The 19251-nt window shown below is 41.9% G+C and overlaps 1 long non-coding RNA gene across 1 annotated transcript; it reads right to left on the bottom strand.

Moving 5' to 3' along the window:
• Window positions 1-14869: 14869 nt before the first annotated feature.
• Window positions 14870-16271, bottom strand: LOC116282517 (uncharacterized). The gene is made up of 2 exons (XR_012073365.1): window positions 15915-16271; window positions 14870-15062 (listed from the first exon to the last, which is right to left on the bottom strand). It is a non-coding gene; the product is annotated as an uncharacterized lncRNA (long non-coding RNA).
• Between the last annotated feature and the right edge of the window lie 2980 nt (window positions 16272-19251).

Genomic DNA, 19251 nt, shown 5'->3' with positions numbered 1-19251 from the left:
AGCTGGGCGATTGCAGTGGGGATTAGTGAAATGCATGAGCGTGTCGTTGAAGTAATCTTTCAGACTCACATGTAGATGGTCTACCTCCATGGCAAGGATAGGAGGGGGGTGCTCCAAATCGGTGACTCATTCAGAAGGCCTTCATCAGGGCTTTCGAATGTGGGAAGGGCACGGGGAGGAGGGGTTGGAAGATGTACCCTCCTGAGGACATGGCTAGTGTCCAAATAAGGTGCAATTTATTGCGTGTGCTATTAGTAAATAACAATCCCATTTGTTACAGTTACTCAGGCCAAAGAGCATGGAGCCACGCTTGACTCCTGTTGTTCCCTGTGCACCAGGTTCTGGGGATGACTTCTCTGTCCATCCTTACACACATTCGTGAGTTGGGTATTATTCCCCTCTTCTTTAGTGATGAGAAAACCAAGGCTCAGGGAAGTTAGGTTAACTTGCCCAGGGCCACACGCATATTTGGTGTCAGAGCCGGAAGAAACTAGCTCTGTTTCCAGTGTCTGTCTCTTTCCACAGGCTGTCTTTTCAGAGATCTTGATGGGATGAATTCAGTAGCCAACAGTCTCAATCACCTGAATTTGGGCAAGTGAATAATACACGAGTCTAACATCAGGGGTCCAGGCAGACAACAGACTCTGAGCTATTAAATACAATTCTAAAAGTGCAAAGGCAGGTCCGTGTGCCATCTGTGAATCTAAACCCTTCTCTAAGCTGCTGCCTTGTGCTATGACTGTTTTCTCATGGCAGTATATGGTAACAATTTAGAAGAAACCAGGGTTTTGAGCTAAATTTTCGATAGAGCATAAGAATAATATTGCTCATAGCAATGCCCTCTGGTCTTTCTAAGCATCAGAATTTTTTTAAAAAACAGTGGTGTAAGAGATGACATGATTTTTTGAAGGATTAGTGATCCAGTCTAGATTTTAACTGAGGACACTTCTGTGCAACTTGCCTGTTACTGACCACATCATGGGGCTTAGTCCACGTCCACTCTGTTTACGTGTGCAGGCATCTTCATGGGCATGAGTACCACGTATGGTGACAGGTGTGATTTTGGTAATTATGTATGTAAATTCACTTGGGTGAGTAATGAATGTACAGGTGGATGGATACTGGGGCCACCAGAAGGTGTACTAGGCACCTACGGGTGCTGGTGGAAGGAAATGGGAGGCATATCTCTTTGCATTGGCCTCAATAACCATAAGAAATATATACAGACGATTTTAAAGAAGTGACCCTATAGGGAAGAACTACTTGGATTTGGAGGCAGAGGAGGACCATTTTTTCTTTAGTGTGAAGCACTAGTTAAAGTGTTAGGGGCGAAGGAAGTCTGAGGAATCCAGTGCACTTAGCCATTTCAGTTTGCAAAACTGAGCTGCATTAGAGAGGGTGACACAGAGCTGCATAGGCAGACTTTTTAAAAAATAAGAACCCCTCGCCACCACCGTTTTCTGAAGGTGCCCTGAAACCCTGAAAAACGGGTTTTTGCAAGTTTGCTGAAACCCTGCCAAGACGGGGCAAGGTCAGGAGCTCGGGCTTTGCTTGTCTATTCTGTATACACCCGTCAGTGCCTACAAATTTCGAACTCCCAGTCTGTCCCCTCCCACCCGCCTCCCCCTCGCAACACTGGAAACTGACACAGCACTGTAAACCGACTACAACTCAATAAAATAAAATTAAAAAAAAAAAAGAGCTTGGGCTTTGTATTGAACTCTACCAGGGGCTGAATACCCCTCATCTGCTTTTAGCTCTTTGATCTCAGGGAAACTGTTTCCATTTGGAACCTCTGGTTCTTGGTTTCTACAGTGAAGACCCCTACCTATGTCTCCATCAGTATGAAATTAGATTAGGTCACAAGGAGCTCAGCAGAGCCCACAGTATCTCACTCCCCCCAACCCATAAACCCTCCCCCAACCTCTAACTTCATCTGCATCCTTGGGCAAGGCATTTACTGCCTTCTCTCTTCTCATCCACTACATTCAGGTGTTGGATCAGATAATTTCTAAGTTTCCATTAAATGAGTCTAGTCCTATTTTTTAACAGGTGGCTGGGATAGCTAGATGGTATATCAAATTGTCTATTTTCTACACATTCATGTTAAAGCCATTTTCTGTGCTTTACCACATTTAATCCTCAAAAGAATACCTGTGAGGGAGCCATTGCTTTCCCCTTTTGTAAATGAGCAAACAGGCAAGAGTCATGGAGAGAAATCATCTCAGACCACTGCTTTGGCATCCAGCTTGCTGGAAAGACTCTTCTGAAAGGCTTAACAACAGCGTTAAACACAAGTGGAAACTTCCGAATTTTCACTCTGTCCATCCCCCTCCTCTTGCACTGAAAGATTTAGTCATCTTCTATCTATTTTTTTGTTGTCTTTTTCCGAAGTTGCCATTCAAGGCTGAGGTCATGACTCGCCTATGAGCCTTAATCAAATCTGGAAGGCAACAGGATTGAACACAGGAATCTTCCCTACCTAATTCTCGGACTGAACATGTACAAACAAAGTTGTTGCTTGAGAATCCAGCCCTTGCTGCCTGAGGCCGTGGGGGAATATCTGTGAATTTTTATTGACTCTTTCCTGATCCTCCTTCTTTGGCATTTGACATACTTCTCACTGGATCCATGGTACAGCCAGTCTCTTTCTCTGGCCGCTAATTTATATTTCCCCCAGAGGGCCTAGAACTCTGCCCTACACAGTGGGTGCTCACTGAGCTGGAGATGGTACTGCCAACCAGTGCAGTCCCAGATTACATCAAGAATTTCAGCAATTGCACTGAATTTCTGGCCAGCCTTGAGGATTTGGTCAGCCTTGTTCTCAGCCTTTCCCCTCATGGATTCACAAAGCACAGTTTCAACTAATTCCTAATAATGCAATTACATTTTTGGAAATTGAGCCAGGTTTCATATTTAAATGTTGACTTTCAGCATGCAGAAAAGGTTGGCCAAATGCAGGAGTGACTGGAAGATTTTGGCAAAGAGATTAATTGGGATTTTCCATTTTTAGAGCAGCTGTGTGTGCTCATGCACAGGTAATACTCTGGTCTCAGGGGTTCCCAGGGACCAAAGCGTGGGCAAAGCATGAACCAGAAAGCCAACACGCCAGATAGGAAATTCTTAGTATTCTCAAAAAGAAAATGAAAAGTAGAGGCAGAATTGAACTATTTCCTCTTTTAAGGAGTTTCTTTCGGGGGGCATGGGGAGAGGTAATTCAGTTTATTTATTAACATTTTGCTTTGATTTAATGGAGGTACTGGGGATTGAACCCTGGGCCTTGTGCATGCTAAGCATGTGCTCTACCACTGAGCTAAATCCTCCCCACCTTGTTTCCTCTTTTAAAATGCAATAATACCTACCTCTCAGGGCCATTGTAGGGATGAAATTAGAACATATATGAACAGGCTAGCTCAGAGCCTTGCTCAGAACCGGGCGCAATGCATGTACTTCATTGTTAATATGACAACATGGGAGAAGGCACTGGTCTGAAGTTAAACAACTGGGTTTTGAACTTCACGCTGCAGCTCACTAGCCCAGCTGGTGCCTTCCCATCTTGAGTCCCAATTTCCTCATCTCTCTAATTGAAATAATAATCACAGCATGCTTCGCAGGGTCAAAATGAGAAGCGTATTTTAAAGAATGGCTGAGAAAGTTCTTTGCAAACTAGACAGCTTTCTAGGCTAGATAAAGCAGGATTAGGTGTATACCTAATCTCTGTGCCACTTTTTTCAGCTCTTCTCTCTGTCTGAAATGCCCTCCTTCCCCACACCTCCTCTTCTTCTAAGCTGACTGTTGACGCCCTAACCTTCATTCATAAGTCAGGAGAGCATAATGGCTAACAGCAAAGACTTACATGGTGAGGGTTCAAACGCCCCTCTCTGCTGTTTGTGAGCTGTTTGACCTTAGGCAAGTTACTCTTTGTGCTCTGGTTTCTCATCTGTAAAGCGAGGATAACAACACTCGCCCCTCCATCCTATAAGGTTGCTCGAGGAGTAAATAAGCTCACAAGTTTGAAGTACTTAGGTCAGTATGTATTAAGGCTGATACATCTGTTAGCTCTGATTAGGTCAAATATTTGTTTATTATTTTGATGGATATGTTCTTTACTTTGCATTATTTTATTATTGTGTTCAACCTCCACCCCTCTAAGAAATGTTTTTAGATCTCTTAGTCTGAACCGGTCATAGCCCCGTATTCAGCTGAAGTTTACTGGTTGTAGCTCAGTGAAAGCCCTGGCCACCACTTCTGTGTGAATTGCCATCTCTCTCCTGCACTGGCCTATAGCCCTGAGCGACCGAGACTTCTTTTGCCTCTGTACACTTGGTTGATGCACATCAAATATTTGCTGTATTGGACAGGAAGTATGCAAATGTAGGCAGGCGAATAAACCTAAATATACCGGACAATAGCTAACAGCAAACTTTACGTGAAACCTGTATTTTAAAGACCGAACACATTTATAACATTAAGCCCCATACCTGACATATAGTAAATGTGTTTACTTGGAAGCATAGAAAGATAACTAAAGGTACAGTAAGTCCAGTGAAAGGTTTCAGTTTATTGGGTCCCTCTCATTCAAAACATGCATTAGAAAAGTAAGTGACTTATCATCTAGTAAGGGCTAGATTAAGATACATACCAGGGAAAGTAAAAGTAGCTTCTGACCTTCCGGCACTCACATTCAAGAAGAGAGACAATCCTATTACTAAGTGATTACAGAGGCCCTGGGTGCTAAGCTGGGTAGGACGGATGTGCACAGGAGTGCACCTTCAGCAGCTCAGTCACTACTCGAAGGCGTGAGCCTCCTTGATAAAATTGCCCAGGTATGTTCATTTGGGATGATTTCACCTTCTTTTCAATAACTAGGGAACCAGCAGAGAAGGCTCTAAGCCACCGAAAGGAAGAGGGGAGCAAGTTAGTTATGAGGATGTGGTGGTTTACACACAGCACATATAAAATAAAAAATAAGAGAGGTGACACCATGAGCCACATCCATAGGATTGTATCTCAATAGATTTCTTAATCTCAACCATTTTGGTATTAAATGTTGATAAAACACTGTAAAACAAAAAAAGTGCTGGCCCAAAGGGGAGGCCTAATCTCCTATTAACTCCACTTCCACCAATGGCTTCACTTTAGCTCCCAATTTTGCTATCAGTTGAGAAATGAGCTTGGACTGGAGTATTTCTAAGGACCACTTCATGTTGACTCTTTTTAATTTTATTTTTAAACACCTGGTCTGATATAAAAAAAACAACCTTTCTTTCTCACGTCAAATACTACCTCTATTTTGATGAATCCCAAATTGATGTCTCCAAACCAGACATCTCTTTTGAGATCAGGTCTCAAATACCCAACTGCCTACTTTGACACCTGCCTGGGAGACATCTCAAACACACCCTGTTCAAAACTGCCAGCAATTCCCCGAAATCCCCTGCAAACTTCTCCTTTGCAGTGTTTCTAACTCAGTAAATAGAAACACATCCATCCAATTGCTTAAACCGGAAACTTTCTTGATACTCCTCTCTCCTTCACTACCCGCTCCTGCTCAATCCAATCTTTCTTTCAATCTTGTTAATTCTACCTTCAAAGTATGTCTCAAGTCTTCCCGTACCTCACCGCCTACACTGCTCCTCCCTAGTCCCAGGACTCCTCCCTCTTTTTTTTTTAATTGAAGTATAGTTGGTTTACAATGTTGCTTCATTTCTGGTGTACAGCACAGTGATTTAGTCTAAAGAAGCTCTTCATGCTTCTTTCTAAGTTATCTTCCACACAATAGCTGCGGTGCTTTTCTTAAAATATAAATCAGATCATGGCCTCACCCTTCCTAAAAAGCTTAAAGGTCCAGCTCCTGACCCTCCTTCCAAATTCATCTACTACTCTCTCCATTTGTACTGTGCTGTCTTCTGTCTGGCCTCTGCACCTGCCATGTTTCTACCCCCTTTAGGGTTATTGACCTCTGTACCCTCTGTCCAGCACACTTTCGCCCTCACTCTTGGCCTGGATGACCCATATTGTTTTTTCAGATCTCAGCTTAAAGGTGATTTTAATAGAGGGGCCTGTACATTAGGTAAATTATATTCTTCCCCCACCTCACAGCACCTCATTTTTTCCTGTACCTCAGTTGCCATAATTTATCACACATTCTTGTCTGTGGATTGACTTACAATGCTTGTCTCCTCAACTAGACTACAGGCTCCTCTGGGAGCAGGTCTGTGATTGTTCTTTGTATATGTAAAGTCTAGCATGGTGCTTAGCACATAGTAGGTGCTCAAATCATAACTTTGATGGCTGCATATTGATAGGACTTGAAAATAACAGCATATGTTTATTCTTTGCTGAAAAGTCCAACCAAACGGCTGATAATGTAGGGAAACATAGTTGAATATTTTCTGTTTCATCAACCTTTTTAGTTCCTAACCCTTAGTGTCTTGGAGCACTCCTCCATTTCCTTACTGAACCTTCCCAGTTTTCAGCATTGATAAAGGAAATATCTTGGTGTTACAAGTTCCTTGGCTTTGCTCCCCTTAGACACATTTCACTTTGTGCAGGAATTAGGCTTCCAGTGTTGTGTTGGGTGAGCAGTGTTGGAGGCAGGATGGGGTAGAAAAGGGAAAAAAAAAAAAAAGGAACTCTATGGGAGAGGTGGTTATCCTTGTACAGCTTGGACATCATTCCATGTTGTTGGAGAGTTTTTTCTTCTTTAATGCCATGTATATCCAGTGTTCTCTTCTTTCCACCTCTAGGAATCCAAAAATAAACGAGCTGTTGATCATGGGCATGGCTCTGGCAAAACTGGCAAGAACAGGCAAAGGTGCTCCCAATTCTAGGGAATCTGTTCTTGCCACTGCCACGCACGCCCTGGCCCCTTTGGAGATTATCGTGCTCCTGTTTCTGCTGAGTCCACTGGGTGCTTTGTTCCTTTTAAGCGCCTATTGTTATAGATTGCAGGAAGTGGGACACGGACTTTTGAGTAGTTGTTTTGTTTTGTTTTTTAATACCTCTGACAAAGGTCCGTTGCTTCATCTGCTTAACCATTGCCTTGTTCTGCTACTGGAGTGAAGCCCTTACCTCCTCTCCAGCACCCATGTTCATATTTGCTTCCCTCTTCCCTATCAAGACCAACCTGCTCCTAATCCCTTTTTATGCTACTGTGTATTTACCCCCTATTTACCTTTTCATATTTACCGTTGGTGGGATCTGCTCTGCATTTGTTGCAGAGACAGGAGGGATAGACTGATGCATGGATTCTATTAGCAGGACGAAGTCGGTCCAAGATTCTTCCTGTCATTTGGGTCAGGCCTTTGGTAGAAAGTTTCCTCCCTCCCTGTTTGAGTAACTCACCCATCAACTCAATGACTTGAACAATATATAGAAATCCACCTTGTTGATTCTAGAAAACAGCCATGAGAAGTTTGCACTTTGTTTATACCTTTTTCTAAGACTAAAGTTAGCTCAAAACAAAGGATTTGTTCCATTTGTGTGCAGGGGAGGGGTAGGGAGGGTCTAAGGCAGAAAGAGGAGGAAGAGGAAGAAGGTACCAAAAAGGAGGATCTAATACTGGATTTCAGTTCCCACTACTGGGAAATGGTTCATTTCCAATTCTGCATTTCAAGAACATCAAGACTTTCTGATGATCTTTTTTATTCTTTTTGGATCAGTATGAATCCTTAGCTATAACTTATGTCTTCTTGTACTGAAAGGGTTAAAATATTTGGGGAAGTGAAATAACATGTTTAAGGATGGTTACAAAGTCAAGACCAGAGCCTCAAAGACATTGGTCCCCAGATATAATCTGGGTCCCAGAATCAGTAATGGAATAACCTGACGGCTTCACTTCACTGTGATGGTTCACTTATTAGTTTGTCCATTCTCTCAGCGTTCAACAACCACTTTGAAATGCACATGATCATTTTCAAAGTACTTTCCTTTCCAGATGTACTTGATTCTCACGGGAATCCTGCGATGCAGTCCCATAACAGAAATTACCATTTTAGAGAACAAGAAACTGAGACTCACAGAAGTTAGTCAGTTGTGGAACTTTAACTGGAACCCAGATCGTCAGATTTCACAGTGAATTCTCTTTCAGTTCTACCTACTTTAATTCAATCAACATTTCCTAAGTTAGTGCCATGTGCTGGACACAAGTCTAATACAACGAAAATGAAGTACTCTTGTCTTTGAGGAGCTTCTAGCCTGTCAGAGGAAGGCAGACATCAAGGCCTGGGTGTGGAGTGGAGGTAAGTGCTGGGGTCCTTGGAGAATGCTGAGAGTCTGGGGTAGAAAGCTGTTTAGGAGACGAAACTGGAAAGAAATCTGGGGGTCTAAAGAGCTTGATTTCATGGTCTACCATCACCATCGTCAAATCTTCTCAGTATATCTTCCCAAACTATGCCCTTTATTAATGGCATTATTAATCTTCCTCTGTTCCATTTTCTTTTGAGCATTCTACTGGCTTTTCAGTACTGGTGCTTCTAAAGGGTAGGGTTGTTCTTAGCAACCTTGCTGTTTAGACACCAGAAGCAGCTGTATTTCCAACTAATTTTAAGACTGCCGAAACTTTGGTAGTTTTATGCATGTGCCATTTTTATATCCAACTCATCATTGTCCGGCCACAGAATAGAAACGGTTACTACTCCTGGCACATAGGCCCAATCCTGAGGCAGGCTGGGCCTTAGCAAATAGGGTGCTATGGAAACAGGTCTGGATGCAGCGCTGGCACCTGCATAGATCACCTGTTAGTGTATCATCAAAGGTATGGGATACTCAGAGGGTTGGAGTAAGCCTGGGCTTAGCTGAGTAGGCATCAGGATGTATTAGGGGTCCAGATCCTGTTAAAGCTGGTGCTGGGTCCTGGTGTCCAGACTGTGGCTGTTACTTGAGGCTGTGTGCTTTGGAATAGCATGATGCTGGGTGACCTGTCTGCTCCTGGTAGAACCCTTCAGGCACATGAAGATAGAAAAGTCAGAACCCAGGCCAAGCTCTGGTCTGAAGGCTGAGCCAACCAGTGATGGTGGTGGAGGACACAGCAGGGACCCTGCGTGCCCCAGGCTCTCGTGGGCCTGTCCATGTTGGGTAGTGGGTATTACTGGATGGTACACTGAGGCAGATGGTCTATGTCCTGTTCTGATCAATACTGGATGAAAAACTCAGAGTGGACCTGCCCAAGGAAGGGAGTCAATGCCTCACACTGGTGTTGAGGTGGGAGGTGGGACACAGCTCCTGAGAAGAAGCCAGAGAGTTTTATTCAGCTCAGAATCAGGAAGTCTGGGGCCCAGCCTGGCAAGTGGACTATCTCTTACACGACCTAAAGCACGTTTTGGCATGTTTCTGGGCTTCTGTTTCCTCAGTAGACTCATGCCTTCTGGGATCAGAGTCCCCTGTTGTATTTACACTTGTTTCCCCAGCATCTAGCACAGCGTCTCTCCCACGAGACTGCTGATGAACTGGGTGTTGTGTGAATGCGGAAGCTGAGCATGAGCAATCCCATCGGCGGCTTAAAGGAAGAGGGGCTTATCAGAACCGTGGTCCTTACCTCACCTCCTAGTTCTTGATGCCCATCCCCAGGCTCTTTCCTGAGAACCAGACATTCAAACAATGGTATAGGCACCCCCTAACCTCACCAAAGTTCCTAACAGCCTTGTGATTCTCTGAAGAAAAAAAAAATGATGTAATGTTTTTTAAATTGTCTTCCTTAGAATTCCCTAGTCAAACATGTTATAAGAACCATGAACAGATCCCCTGTAGTCCCAGAAGGATCTCAGAGAAGGTCTATTTACCAGGAGAGCTCCTGGGTGGCCTCACAGAGAGAGCAAAGTAACCAGGAAACCCTCTGACATTTGCAAATGCTGTGAGATGCCAACAAACAAGATAAGCACACCTAGAGGAAGGGGGCGGGGATAGATCACAGGTTTACAGGGTCTGTTTAATCTTGTTAGGGTCAATGTGTTCAGAACGGCATGTTTTATTGGTGTGGAGACACGTGTCTCCCTGAATGAAAGGTCTTCTCTGAGAGAGAGTGGGCAGTTCTCACTTTCGCTGTAGGCCCTGAAGATGTGGAGGTCAAACATTCCAGTCTGTGAATTAGAGGACTAATTGCTTGCACTTAAAAGACTTTACTTAGGGCTTTTCAGTGTCTTGAGTGTGTGCTTGTGAGTTAGATAGATAGATATTAAACTAATATATCAACATTACACAATTTGGAAGATAAAGAATAAAGGAGAAAAAAGCATCCATAATCTACTACCCTAAGACAGACAATGTCAATAATTTTGTTGTTGTTGTTAATTGTGCACTTTTATTTATACCCAGATGAATTTTTATGTAGAGTATTTTTAAACATAGCTATAAATATACTATATACATATATTATATATAAAATATATATCCTATACATGTAAGAAGTAGGATTACATATAATACATACAAATAATTTTATATGTAATCCTACTTATTTTTACTTTACCTGATACCATAAACATTTTCCAATTCTAATTTTTAAAAATTAGTTGTATTATAATTTATTTAACTTTTCTCCACCCAACACCCTTGCCCCCAGCCCAGTCATGATGGGACATGTATGTTATTCAACTTTTATGTTGTTAGATATAACGCTTGGATGCGTGTACTCATTCAAAGTTTTTTTCCCCCTCTAAGTTGAATTGTATCTTGAAGATAAATTCCAAGAAGTAGAATTTACTTTGTCCAGATGACTATGTTTATGATTCTTGAGATGTGCAATCAAACAGATTGCTGAGAGTCATGGAGTAGGGTAGGATTCAGTCTCACTGCATTTCACCAAGAATTGTTTAAATGTCAGCCTCCATAGTGAATATAAGTGTTGGTTCAAAGATCTTAGAACCATTTGGCAGAGAAGTTGAAACAAGTGGGAAAAGGTGAAGGGAAAGAAGAAAGAGACACTTAAAATTCAGTACAGCACTGGAACTGGCCACCATGGGTAACTGACAATTGGTTAGAAATGGATGAGGCATATCTGAAATAATATACATTAATGTAATAGCAGTCCTCAGTTTACTAAAGTGAATTTACTAAAATAAATGATTCAAGGTGGACTGGTTGATGGAAATCTACTACTAATGTGCGGGATGGTCTGGGCAAACCATTTCCTCTCTGGATTTTTCTGGTTTAGATGGTGGGGTCATATTAATAATGAAGACAAACGTAGAGTTGTGAGGGCCAGGCAGCTGTTCTTCTCTAGACCCAGAGTTGAACTCTGATGAGACCCACAGTTGTATTGGAGTTGTACAGTGAAAAACCAGACATTCTATGAAGCTCTTGGGGCTTCCCCAACCTCAGTACTGAATCTGCAAGTATTATACATCCCATATGGACTGATGGCTAGATCGTTCAAAGCCTTGTTTCCCTGCAGAGTTTTCAGAAAGAAATGTGGAGTAAGCAGATTAATGAGGTGGCCTGAGTCATCTACCACCATGACAACATTTGGCCTTTGGTGCCTCCCTAGTGTTCTCCTGACAGTTCTTTGTCCAGATGGTGACACAGAAATTAGCTAAATTGCTTTCAATTTAGTAAGCTAAAGGAATAAATGCAGGTTCCCTCAGATTTCAAAAGGGACCTGGATCACCTTTTGGAGATTTCTGGTACTGAAATAAAGAAACAAAACCCTTTCCCCCAATTTTTTTTTCAAAAATATTTTTTAAACAAAAAATTGAAAAGATAGTACAGAGAACAACCCTGTACCCAGTTTTTTGTATTATCAACATTTTATATTAGTACAGTACTTTTTTTAAATTGAAGTGTAGTCGATTTACAATGTTCTGTTAATTTCTGGTGTATAGCATTGTGATTCATTTATTCATTCAATACACACACATATGCATATTCCTTTTCATATTCTTTTTCATTATAGGTTATTACGAGGTACTGGGTATAGTTCTATCTGCTATACAGTAGGTCCTTATTGTTTATCTATTTTATATATAATATTTAGTACCTGCAAATCCTGAACCCCCAATTTATTCCTTCTCCCCTCTCCCCTCTATAGTGGTAAGTTTGTTTTCTGTATCTGTGAGTTTGTTTCTGTTTTATAAATAAGTTCAATTGTGTCCTTTCTCCCCCATATGGCACATTTGTAACAATTAATGAAACAATACTGATACAATATTATTAACTAAAGTCCTTCATTTATTCAGATTTGTCTAGGTTTGCCTTACGTCTTTTTCTGTTCCACAATCCCATCTGGGATGCTACATTAACACTAAGGGGGTCACATCTTCTTAGGCTACTCCTGGCGGTGGCAGTTTCTCAGACTTTCCTCGACAGTTCTGAGGAGTACTGGCGAAGTATTCTGTTGGATGCTCCTCTGTTGGAATTTGTCTAATACTCTTCTTATAAATAGGCGGGGGGTAAAGGAGGAAGACCACAGAGCTAAAACGCCTTTTCCATCATCTCATATCAAAGGTACATGAAATCAACATGATTTATAATTGCTAAGGTTGACCTTGATGACTTGGCTGGTGTAGTGTTTGTCAGGTTTCTCCACATAAAATTATTTCATCCTCCCTTCCTCGCTTCCCATACTGACTCTCCTCTTTGGAAGGAAGTCACTATGCATAGCTCACACTTAAGGAAAGAGGAATTATCCACTCCTCCCCATCCTTGAGGGTAGGATTTACAAAAATATCTATCTACATAAGTTATTTGGAATTCTGCTAGGAAGAATTGTCTCTTTTCTCCCATTTATTAATTTATTCAATTTTTATATCAGTATAGATTCATGGATGGATATTTATTTTATACTTTGAATTATAATTCAATATTACTCAGTTTAATTTTTTTTTCTCAGAACTTTCCAGTTTTGGCCATTAGAATCTCTTCCGATGGCTCCAGTATCTCTTTGAAATACCCCCCATTGATGTAGCTTTTGTTTGCTTGCTAGTTTTTTAGCAATTCCTTATTTACGGGGCTACAAGATGTTCCATTCTAATTTTATATACTTGCTGCCCTTGTCCTAGATCTAGAAGCAGCCACGCCTTGCCCTCCACTACTGGAGAGTGGTGTCAGACACCAGCATCTGCCACTAGCTGTGCTCTTTGCTGCTGCAGCGACATTGCTTCTAGGCCAAACATATATTACATTTTACATTTGAAAATCAACACATACACAATTAAAATACAGTAGCACCATTCATAAGACAAGTAAAGGTTGGTTAACAGTATGAAATCACAGCACTGTAGGGGCCCGCGGGGGCTCCTACACTGGGACCCACACATAGAGCTTGTGCACGATGGTCTTCTCCCTTCCATCCTGTCATTGCACTGCTAAGACTCAGTTGAGTCTTTGCACAACCTCAGTGGAGATTATGCCAAAAGTCCAAAGGTGGCAACTTTTCTGAATGTAAGGCCTCAGCAAATGGCCCTTTTGCAGGGCTGCCCATGCTATATCCTCTTTTCATGGTAAGCTATGGAAAATGCAGTGGATTTAGAATCAGGGTGTCAAAGCTCTGGATCTGGCTCTGTCTGATCCAGTGTGTGTGGCAAGTGCATTCTGTGTGGGCCTCAATTTCCAAATATATGAAATCAGTAGTGTTGAATTACATAATTGCTAAGGAGCCTCCCAGTGCTGGTATATTATGACTCTCAATAGCTGTCCACTGAGAGAATGTAGTTGGCTCCATCTCTCCTTGTACGTGGGCATCAATACTGCAGAAGGTCTAAGGGGAGGGATGGTGCTGGGGTGGAGGTCACTGCTAATAAACAGGAGCTACTTGATTATTTCCTGAAGATGCCGACGTCTGTTAAAGGCCTTCTTATGTCTAGACAACCAGGCCTGAGAAACTTCAGACCTTTCTTTTTAAAGAATAAAGATTTTAAAAGCATAGTAAATATTGGTAGAAAGTATTTCTCTTTCATTGTTTTCAAGTTTGTTCTGGTAGAGCAAGCTTTTTTTTTTTTTTTTTTTTTTTTAATAAGGGCAAACTCCTTATCTGTTATTTCCTTTGACTTCAGACAATTACCTTTAATGCAGTGATGGGTGAGCTACCTCTAAGTTTCTTACCAGGAATCTCTCTCTAGGTTTTTTTTTTCCTTCTTCTTCTTTTTTCTTTTTCTTCTTCTTGTGTGTGTGTGTGTGTGTGTGTGTGTGTGTGTGTGAATATTATGACATTTTTTACATCCCTGTGGGTCCCAGTGGCTTAAAGAGTGCCCAGTTTACAAGTGTCATCTCCTTCCTATCATTACTGGGACAGTTTCCAAAAACAAACGGAAGAAGAAGAAGAAAAAAAAAGGAACTGTAGTGCAGAAAAGACACTTGGGAACTGTCACATCTGATTATGAATGCTGGAGATCAAAGGTACAAGGGCTTAGAACTGGCCTCCTCCAACTCTTAACATTTAAAATCTTCAGATGGCTTTTGGACCTACTCAACACAGTCCCAGACTTTGGTCTATAATTGGTTAAAAATTGATAGAGGTGAGGATTCTGGGACTGCCCTCTTTACTTAGAAGTTTACATTTTAACTCCTTCTCCCACCCCAGGGACACATATACACACAGCTCCTTTCCAACCCACCTCCAACTTAAAGTTATATGAATATGTGTTTAGATGTAAAGGCATAGGATTTGGAACAGACAGACAGCCTGTAAATCATCTGGGTTATTCTTTCACACAGTTGAGGAAACTGAGTCCTGACAAGTGATTTTGCTCCAGGTCCCATATGGAGTTCCAGGCAGAACTGTAATTAGAAACCAAGGTTTTTTGGCCACAAACCCAGTCATTTTTTTCCCCCTGCCTCACACTGTGCCCTCACGGAGTTGCACGTTTATGAGTACATCTCTGTATGTACATATGTTACAGAGACACCGACATGTAGGAATCATGCACCGAGCATCTGTGGTCTGACCTCAGGGAACAGTTTAATGACTCGGATTTCAGGCAGCTGAAAGGGTTCTGCGGGTGGAGGTTGAAATAAACAAGAAAAGCCACTGTGGAGATGTGAATGGAAAAGTACCGAGCACTCCCTCCCTCAGCACATTCTTCCGCTCTCCAGCTCTCCCTGCCATCAAGCTGGCTTCAGATAGGCTTCTGCATGGTCAGGTGTACAGAGGGCGGTGTGGAGAAGAAAGAAAAAAAAATGCAGGCACAACACGCAAATCAAGTTTTTCCACTTCTAGCCTTAGGTAGTAAAGACAGCTCAGTGCAGCAGCCGCGGGAGGGTGGGCCAGTCACCCAGAGTTTACAAACATTCAAGTGCTCTCCTCCCTGCATCCCCCTCCCAGTTCAGCTGCTGCTTTCCCTCATGCTAAGGTTTCATAGGAAGTGAAAACCCTGTTATTCAAAACAGTGATCGAATGCAATAAACAAATGATTATGCGCCCCCCACATCACTACTCTATGTTAAGCTCTTGATATTTATTTCCATTTTAAATAAGTGAGGAAAGTGTGGAAAAATCAGTGTTGGGGGGAAAAGTCTGAGCTAGGCTGGAAAGGTTTCTAAAGAGAAAGAAAAGTCTTAGAATAATACAGGCTGAAAGCAGGCAGCATATGGATCAAAATTAAATGTTGACACTTCTTTTTCTGAAGGTACTGACTGGAAATCATCTTTTTTTTTTAATGTCTCAAAACTTTCTGCTCAATTTCTCTAAATCACATCAAAAAAAAAATCCTTTCTTTCTCCAAGGATAATAGAGAGCTTGTTTACAATAGTTCTGAGTGAAGGATTTGAAATAAAACGAATGAGTACATAAGATATCCCATAGCAATCAAAAGAAGTGTCAAGGATTGCAGCACAGGTGACAGGCATAACCAAGCCCGAATGACCATCACAACTTAATATACATCATGACTTGGAGTTCGTTCGGAGAACCAGTTTACAATTTGCACAGAGCCCAAAGCAGACTCACTTTCCCCAGTTCTGCCAGCAAACAAGATACCCACCTCCAAACCCATGTAGTCAGAGCACCTGGATTCTCTAAACTGACACAGGACCATCAAACCAGGCTGACCTCTTCTCAGTGGTGTTCTGGGGTCATGCACGTCTTGCCCCCAGTGATGACTATCCAGTACTCTTGAAAGAAGGAAGCCTCGAGGGAGGAGCTGAGTGATGGATTAACAAGGTTCCTTCCAGTTCTAAAATCTATAATTCTGTGATGTCACAGTTTAAAGATCTACCAAGGTACCAGAAGTTCCTAAAAGGTGAAACCAGTTTCCTATTTGGAGCCCCGTTAGAAAGAGGACAAGGCAGTGTTTATTTAAGGATAGTTTCCTTTTCAGCAATGACTGAATCATAGGGAAGGCTTTGTGAGGGGAACTTGATGCAAAAATCTATTCCTTTCCATAAATAGATGTACTATTAGGACCAGGGTATTTTATTTTGTAACAAAGCTTATCTTTATCCAGAACGTGTGCTTATGAAACTATTACTATGCCCAGACCACCATGGCAAAGAGGCTGGCTTGGTCCTCTGAGCATTAACAGTCAGTTAATGCTGGAGTGAGGTGAGGTGAGGGACGTCCACACAGTGATGCCAACTGGCTACTAATAAGGGGAGATCAGCATGAGAGAAGGCAGGACATTCTGGAAGGAATCCAATTGGTGTAAAATTTGATAGTTACTTTCCCAGGAATTGAAAAGAGATTGAGAGGTGGGTACACAATTTTCCTCACTATTCATTCAGTAGAGAGAAAGGCACCCACCTAAAAGTAAGTCTTTATCTTTTGAATAGTTTCAATTTTATTTTCTTCTAAAAGCCTCCTGTTCTAATCAATCTCTTTCAATATGAACACTTTAATTTGGCCAAAAAACAAACAAACAAAAAAACAAAATCAGTAGTAGAAATGTGGGACTCTGGCACTTGGCCCCAGAAATAATGTTCTGAGAAGGTCTGAGGTCCCTGGTAGTGGGACTAATTCTCTATAAAGCAGACCTGGATGGGGTCGCCCTCAAAGGGCTCCCTGAAGAGACTTAAACGGGGCTGAGGTACCAGAAGGGTGAATTCATTCCCAGCCCCCACTCTGGTTGGTTCTCATGCCAGAGGGAGATTTCCCTTTGCTCTGCAGCGCCCCCATGGGGCTAAGATTGGAGTGGCAAAGAGAACATAGGAGGGACAAGTTGTGTGTTTGAGGAGGGAGGAGACAATGAGGTAGAATGGCAACTTTGACAAATAGGTGACCAAAAATTACAAAAGTGATCTCGCTGTAGAATCAATAATAGGGCAGAGCCATACAATTCACATCCCAAACCACATAGATACACCTGAGAAACCCTAAAGTTCTTATTACACGTAAAAGAAAAAATTATCAAACGCATACACAAAGAAGATCACTTCAGCAAAACTGGGGTGTCATTTTGAATCCAGTGGGATTCCTTTACAACTCTTTGAAAATGAGGGAGAAGAAGACAAAAAAAAAAAAAAAAAACCCCAGATAGTCTGCCTTCTGGCAAAACAAACCTGCACTTGACGATACCATGCCTCTTTGGGGGTAAAATGCTCACTCCGACAACAGTGACAGGATTAGGCCTATGTATATTTTTCAAAAACCCTTCACAAGACAGGCTTTTTCTGCAAAGGCTGCAGTAATCCATCTGTCAATAAGTATTAAAATATTCAGATTTCCCAGGGACAGATACTTACGCATATTTCCTAAGCTCCAGCCCTCGTGGAAAATAATCAGCCCCTTTGGATCCCTCCTGATTCTGAAAGCCTCAAAACAGCTTTTTCAAAAGTGGGGCTGCATGGAAAACAACATTTTCAGCGATAGATCTGAACTTCTTAAGGACTTCTTCCGAGAAAGAGATCCCAAATTTCCCAGGAAACAGCCAGCAATCTTTCATAGCTCTGCTCACTTCTCCACTAAAAACCCAATTGTGGGGTTAGGAGAGGTAGATTATTTGGGAAGATATCATTATTGGAAATTAACACGTGCAGAAATTTTGTGGAACCTTAAGAACTGGTCTGTAATTTAATGAGTCGCCTGAAGGACTCTCATAGCCAAGGCTCAGAACAGCCTGACCTTTGAAAGCTGCTTCTGGTCCAAACATTTTGGGTTAATACTTGAGGAATCTGAAATATTATTTTCCCCTCACACCCTTCTTTTAAGAGAGAGACATAAAAGAAACAAGAGTCTCCCTTATTCAGGGATGAGTAGGAGGGGAAAAAACCCCAACCAACATTTAAATAGGGAAACTGGCAGTTCTGAATAAACAAACCAAGGCCCACAGTGAAATGATTCTGCACTGCATTTGCCTTTAAAAAGAAAGGAAGGAAGGAAGGAAGGAAGAAAGAAAGAAAGAAAGATTCGCCCCTTTTCCTCCTCCTCCTAACTCAGCTCTAACGCTAAGAGGACTGTGCTGCGTGCAGCGCCTTGTAGTTGTAGCACAGTCTGTTCTAAATACACGCAGTATCTGTGATACTGGCATGCCAGGCCTTTAGAATTCCCTCCGGCTGATCTCTTTAAACACAGACAGGAGAGATTTTTTACAGCGACCTTGAAACGAGCTGGGAGGAGGGGGGGGGGTGAATCAAAACCTTAAGAAAAAGCAAAACACAAACACGTATTTAGCTCACAGAATTCTGTAGAACACACGCGTACACAAACCCACATACACACAACGTTTCTTGCAGCAAGAAATTTCCTAAGAGTCAACAATAACAGAAAGAGTAAATCCACCACTTGCTGTCCTGGAAAGAAACAAACCAAAACAAAACAAATCCTTTGAACATGTTTCTCAAGGGAAGGAGAGCCTTCTCTTAGTAAAAGTCCAAGGGGAAAAAGAAAATTGCACCCCTCCCCAAAAGTGGGGGTTGGGATTGCTACATACGACCAAAAATCTAAGCTTCTTTCAATAGAATCAGTATTAAAATAACACATCTTCTTTAAAGCGCTTCAGAGATTAGACAGGGGAAAAAAAGAAACACTCAAAACAAAATCCAACCGATGCGGGATCCTACGATTTACGTAACATCACAAAGTTGCAAAAGGCGAAAATCAGAAGCAAAAATCCGAAAACAATCAAAATACAACCCCAAATCCCAAGCCACTACACCAACCAGGAAAAAAAACTGTCCCAAATAAAAATAAAGCAAATGAACCCACCGAAAAACTGCTTGGCAAATATTTTTCTCGTGGTGCCTAATATTTCTAGCTGGAGAGAGCTGTGGTGTTTATTGTTTTTTCTCTTACTCGCCTCGAAACCTACTATATATAACAGACTTTTTCCAACGGCTCGACCTTGTCGCTCCCTTTTGTGTATTGAGCTCGAGGAGCTGAGTTCA

Source organism: Vicugna pacos, chromosome 1 (assembly GCF_048564905.1).
Source record: "Vicugna pacos chromosome 1, VicPac4, whole genome shotgun sequence".
NCBI classification, from domain to species: Eukaryota; Metazoa; Chordata; class Mammalia; order Artiodactyla; family Camelidae; genus Vicugna; species Vicugna pacos.
This window is presented reverse-complemented; position numbering and strand designations above follow the sequence as displayed.